Genomic DNA, 6,779 nt, shown 5'->3' with positions numbered 1-6,779 from the left:
CATCTGTACATCCTCTTTGGTGGAGTGTCTATTGAGATCACTTACCCATTTTTTAACTGGATTATTTGTCTTCCTCTTTTTGAGTTGTATGAGTTCTTTTTATATTTTGAAAATTAGCCACTTATCAGATGTATCCTTGGCAAATATGTTCTCTTATAGCGTGGGTTTTCTCATGCTTTTTAAGTGTTTTTTTTTTCCTTTTTCTGCTTTATGTGCTTTTTCTACCTTATCTTCTAAGGCACTTATTCTATCCTCTGCTTCTTTGAGCCTGCCTTTAATTCCCTCCAGTGTGTTCTTGATATCATGTATTGTATTCTTCATTTTGGCTTGGTTCTCTTTTATGATATTTATCTATTTTTTCATGTTCTCATTAGGTTCCTCAACCTTTCTATTAAGTGTCTTATTGTTCTCATTAATTTCCTTGAACATCTTTATAACCATTTCTCTGAACTCTATTTTTTATACCTTGCTTAATTCCATCTTATCAAGGTCTTTTTCTGGTGATTTCTTCCTTTCTTTAGTATGGTTTTTATTTCTTTGTCTCCCCATTTTGGTGGTTCTTAGTGTTTATATCTACATATTAGATATATTTGCAGTCTCCCAGTCTTGTGGGGTGGGATATTATAGTGTATGTCCAGTGGAGCCCAGAGGTGTGTTTTCCTCATACTTCTAAGATCTTTGCTCTAGGCATGTCTTTTTTTGGGGTGTCCCTTTTGTGGGTTTTGGACTCTCTTATTGTGATTGGGCTTAGATTTTTATTGTCCTGTTCCTAGGAGGACTCTCCTCTGAGATTGGTTAACTGTGTGTCTCAACCCCAACCGCATAGTATGAGCTGTTGTACTGGTGGTAGCAAGGCAAGACAATACACAACTAAACAACCAGGAAACAAGTAGAATCTTACAAAATATCTTCACAATCACAAAGGAAATACCTTAGGTGAAAATGGAACTGGGAAAGTGAACTGAGAATACAAATGCTAAAGCAAAAAAAAAAAAAAGAAAGAGAGAAAAAAGTAGAGATAAAAAGATATTATTGCTAATAGGAACAAAAAATTTAAAATAATAATAATAAACTAAAATAAAATGTAAAGAATAGAGAAACTACTGGGAGATAAAAGGGACAAAGGGACAGAGGAAAGGTTTTAAAAGAAAGGGGAGCAAAAAATTAAAAGTAGAGCTTAGGAATAGTAAATTAATTGAAAAAGAAAAAAGAAAAATACAATAAAGAGACAAACAGAAACTAACAATCAAACAAAAAGACAGGAAAACAAAAGGGATAAAAAGAAAAGAAATTAAAAAAAAAAGTTATGCCCATGGAAGAAGAAAGAGAGAGACATAAAGGAAGGGGGGAGAGAGAGAGATCAATAAGAAATATGGAGGAAACTATAGAGAAAAGCAGTAAACTTATTAGTTATAATGATAGTGTCCCAGAAATTAAGAAGAGAATATCAAGAAAATCTTTATAGTAAAACAAAAGATAAAACAAAGCAAAGCTGGAAAAAAACACAAAAAACAAAAAAAAACCAACAAACAAAAGAAAAAACAAGAAAAACAAAACAAGTTTAAAAAAACACCAATTAATTTAAAAATTTTTAAATTTTAAAAATTTAAAAAGAAAAAATTTTTGTCTGAGGCTCACTGTTTTGTATGCTGATTTCAGTTCTACTGGGAGGTACTTGTGTATCAGCCAATATCAGGAGCTATCCATGTTTGACTCCAGTGTCCTTAGGTAGTTGGCTGCTCTGAGGTTCTCTGTGGCCCACCTCTACTTGTCAGCTATTTTACCTCTCCTTTGTGGTCACCTGACCTGACTCCAGAGTCTTCTGAACAGTCTTTAGGGTGCAGGCCAGGTAACATAGTTTGGAATATTTCTCCCTTTAATTACAGGTTTTGTTGTCAGGCACTCACAGTGGGGAAGATAGCCTCTGTTTCAAAGCCAGCTCTTTAGTCTTTATTCTATCCTCCACTTCTAGTTCCCCATGCAATGGCCTGCTGCAGCTTCAGATTGAATTCAGTCTATTATCTTTTCTGTATGGGCAATTTCAGAGGCCTGGGCTCAGTGGGTTTGATTAAAAAAGACTCTGGTAAGCATGTTGCCTGCCCAAACCCCAGAAGGTATTTTAAGCTTTTCTTCCAGTTCCCAAACAAGAGTCCCTGAGAGTCTTATTCTTGTAATGTCTTACTGTGATCTGATCTCTCTTCCCCCTCAAGACTGTGTCCTGTGGGGGATATCTAGGGCTTTAGTAGCTGAATCTTCCCCTTTCCTGTTGGGGGTGCTTCTCCTAGCAGGCAGGAGAGGTAGGCGTGCCCCACCCCTCCTTTCCCTGACCTGGTTGGCTGGTCACAGGGAAAGTGTATTTCAAACATTCCACTATGCATACACAAATCCCAGCTTCAGCTATTTTATCTCCCCAATGCAAGCCAGGAAGGTGGAAAGCTGTTCAGCAATCAAAAACTCAAAAACGCACAATGCAACACTCAAGCACATAATCTGCCCTTCAAGGACCCCTCTTCCCCCCACACCTAGTCACCAGGCAGGAAGGGTCACAAAGTCAGCCACAAAGAGCTACCCTGCACCACCAATCTCTGTAAAGTTTGGGTGGCTCTATGCACACCACCAGGGCACATCTCAGAGCTGGTCAAAAATCTCAGTATCACCCCAGGGAGCGCTCAGATGGCTGAAGGAAAATTCCCCCCCCACAGCTAGCTCCAGTTCATCTCTGGTGATGGAAGGGCTCTCTTCCCCTTCCTTGTGCCACACATACTAAATGCTTTCTGGGGCTCAACACAAGAAGCCTTACAGGAAGGCAGAGGGTCCCTGTATGTGACTGTTCAGTGCAGACTTCTGTTCCTTTTCTATGTCTTTTGACAATGTTTTGTCCCACTGTCTGCTTTGTCTTCCCATTTCTGTTATGTTTTAAAACTCCAGCTTATCCCACCAGCAGTGTACTAGGGTTCCCCTTTCTCCACATTCTCACGAGCATGAGTCATTTGTTGGTTTGTTGATGGTAGCCATTCTTACCGGTGTGAAGTGATACCTCATTGTGGTTTTAATTTGCATCTCTCTAATGATTAGCAACACTGAGCATTATCTCATGTGTCTCGGCCATCTGTATGTCCTCTTTAGAGAAGTGTCTATTCAGGTCCTTTGCCCATTTCTTAATTGGTTTGTTTGTCTTCCTCTTGCTGAGTGCTATGAGTTCTTTGTACACTTTGGAAATTAGCCACTTATCAGATACATCCTTGGCAAATATGTTTTCCCAGACTGTGGGGTTCCTTTGTATTTTGAGGCTGTTTTCTTTTGCTGTGCAGAAGATTTTTAGTTTGATGTAGTCCCATATGTTTACTTTTTCTTCTGTTCTCTTGCCTTAGGAGATGTATCAGTGAAAATTCCACTACGTGGCATGTCTGTGACTTTACAGCCTATGTTTTCTTCCAGGACTTTTATGGTTTTGTGAGGTACATTTAAGTCTTTTATTCATTTTGAGTTTATTTTTGTATATGGTGAAAGTTGGTGGTCTAGTTTCATTTTTTTGCATGTATATGTCCAATTTACCCAGCATCACTTATTGAAGAGACTGTCTTTACTCCATTGGATGCTCTTGCCTCCTTTGTCAAATATTAACTAACCATAATGGTGGTGGGAATGCAGACTGGTGCAACCACTATGGAAAACAGTATGGAGTTTGCTCAAAAAATTAAAAGTGGAGCTGCCTTTTGAGCCAGGGATCCCACTTCAAGGAATATATCCTAAGAATCCTGAAACACTAATCAGAAAGAATATATGCACCCCTATGTTTATAGCAGCACAGTTTACAATGGCTAAGATCTGGAAACAGCCCAAGTGCCCATCAGTAGATGAGTGGATAAAAACGCTGTGGGACATTTACACCATGGAATACTATGCAGCTGTAAAGAAGTAAGATCTAGTACCCTTTAGGACAGTATGGATGGATCTGGAGAAAATTATGCTAAGTGAAATAAGCCGGTCAGAGAAAGATAACCATCACATGATCTCGCTTATATGTGGAATCTCAAGAACTTAATAAACTGATAAACAGAAAAGATTCAATGACATGGAAGCATAGATCATACTGACACATGTCAGAGGGATGGAGGAGGGTTAGTGGGTGGAGGGGGAGAGAGTAACCAAAGAATTTATATGCATATATGCATAACCCAAGGACAAGGACAATGGTGGGGAGAGGGACTGGGGCCGAATGGGAAGGGGTGGAATGGGTCATTAGGGAGAAAAAGGAACATCTGTAATATTTTAAACAAAAATAAAATTAAAAAATAAATAAAATATATATATTTTTTAATTCCAGCTTATCAATTATTTGTTTCATGAATCGTGTCATATGTGTTGTATCTAAAATGTCACCAGCATCTCCAGTATCCCCTAGGTTTCTTCCTAAGTTATCCTTATGATTTCTAAAGTTTTGTATTTTACATTTAAGGCTATAATAAATTTTGATTTAATTTTGGTGAATGAAGTTTGTAAGATCTGTGTCTGGACTTATTTCTTTTATGAGGATGACTAGTTTTTTCATACCATTTGTTGAAGAGTCTATTCTGGTCTATTATATTGTCTTTGCTCTTTTGTAAAAGATCAGTTAACTATATCTATGAGGGTTTATTTCTGGGATTTCCATCTGTTCCACTGATCTATTTGTCTAGTCCTTTGTTAATTCCACATTGACTTGCTTACTGGAGCTTTATAGTGATACTTGAAGTCAGGCAGCACCAGTCTTCCAACTTTGTTCTCCTTCAATATTGTGTAGGCTACTCTGGGTATTTTGCTTACCCATATAAATTTTAGAATCAATTTGTCAATATTTGCCAAATAACTTTCTGGGATTTTGATATGGTTTGCATTGAATTTATAGATGTAGCTGAGGAAGAATTGATATTTTGTCAATATTGAGCCCTTGTATACATGAAAATAAAATATCTCAGCATTCACTTAGCTCTTTGATTTTAGTCATCAGAATTTTGTGTATTTCCTCATATAAATATATTTTGTTAAATTTACATCTAAGTATTTCATTTTGGAATGCTAACATAAAAGGTACTGTGTTTTCAATCTCAAATTCCCCTTGTTCCTTGTTGGTATATAGGAAAGCAATTTTGTATATTAACCTGTATCTTGTGAACTTGCTATTATTGAATATTAGCTCCAGAAATTTTGTTTGTTTTTTAACTCTTTCATATTTTCAGTAGAGATAATAATGTCATTTGTGAATCAAAATAATTTAATATCTTCATTCCTAATATGTAGAATTTTTATTTCCTTTTTTTTGCTTTTTTGTATAAATAAGGACTTTCAGAACAAATTTGGAAAAGAGTGGTGAGAGTGATCTTCCATGCCTTGAAGCTTATCTTAGCATGAAAGCTTCCGCTTTCTCATCATGAAGTATAATATTAGGTGTGGGGTTTTTTAGATAATCTTTATCAAGGTGACAACATCCACCCCCCTCTATTCCTAGTTTACTCAGGGATTTATTTTTTTTATCATGAATGGATGTAAGAATTTGTCAAATGCTTTTTCTAGATGTATTGATATGACTATGTGATTTTTCTGTTTTAGTCTGTTGATGTAACAGATTACAATACTTGCTTTTTTAATGTTGAACTAGCCCTGCATAACTGTCATAAACCTCACTTGGTCTAGGTTTATAAATCTTTTTATACTTTATGATATAATTTTATAATATTTTGTTGAGGATATTTGCATCTATGTTCATGAGAGTTATAGGTCTGTGGGGGTTTTTTTCCCCTGCAATATGCTTGGTTTTGATTGATATTAGGGTAATGGTATCCTTACAGAAAATGTTAGGAAATATTCATTTTATTTCTATGCTCTGAAAGATGTTGAGAATTAGTATAATTTTTTATTTAAATGCTTGGTAAGATTTACTAGTAAACCCATCTTAGTCTAATGTTTTCTATTTTGGAAGATTACTAATTATTGATCAATTTCACTAATAGGTATAGGCCTATTCAGTTCAAGTATCCAACTTTGATAGTGAATTCATCTACTTATCTTTGTAGTTTTATCAGTTTTTGCTCCATGTAGTTTAATGCTCTCTCTTTAGGTGCATAAACACTAAGAATTGCTATGTCTTCTTGGAGAATTGACTCTTTATAATTTTGTCATGCCTTTCATTACCCCTGAAAACTTTTATTACTTTGATGTCTACTCTGAAATTAACTAATCCTGCTTTATTTTGATTAGTATCAGCATAGAATATTTTTCTGCATTCATTTACTTTTAAACTAAATGTGTCTCTATATTTATAAGATTTGCTTGTTGACAACATATAGTTGGGTTTTATTTTTTTATCCGCTCTGACAATTTGTGTTTTTTTGTGTGTTTTTTTTTTGTTTGTTTTTTTTAAGATTTTTATTTGACTTTTAGAGAGAGAGGAAGGAAGATGGAGAAAGAGAGAGAGAATTTGACGAGAAAGCGAAACATGAATCAGCTGCCCCATGCATGCACCCTATGGGAGATTGAGCTTGCAACCGGAGCATGTGCTCTGACATGGAAAACAAAAAGGCAGCCTTTCTATGCTCAGGAGGATTCCCAATCAACTGAAGCACCCTGGCCAGGACTCTGATTTTTTTTTTTTTTAATTTTTGCATTTAGGCCATTGATATTCAAAGTGATTATTGATATACATGGATTGATATCTTCATTAACTGTTAGTATTTTTATTTTTGAACTATTTCTTTTTTTTGTTTTGTTTTAATACAGTATTTTACATGATTAAAAGTTCA

Source organism: Miniopterus schreibersii (assembly GCF_964146895.1).
Source record: "Miniopterus schreibersii genome assembly, chromosome: X".
NCBI lineage: Eukaryota > Metazoa > Chordata > Mammalia > Chiroptera > Miniopteridae > Miniopterus > Miniopterus schreibersii.
The sequence above is the reverse complement of the archived record's forward strand: the minus strand, read 5'-3'. Positions refer to the sequence as shown.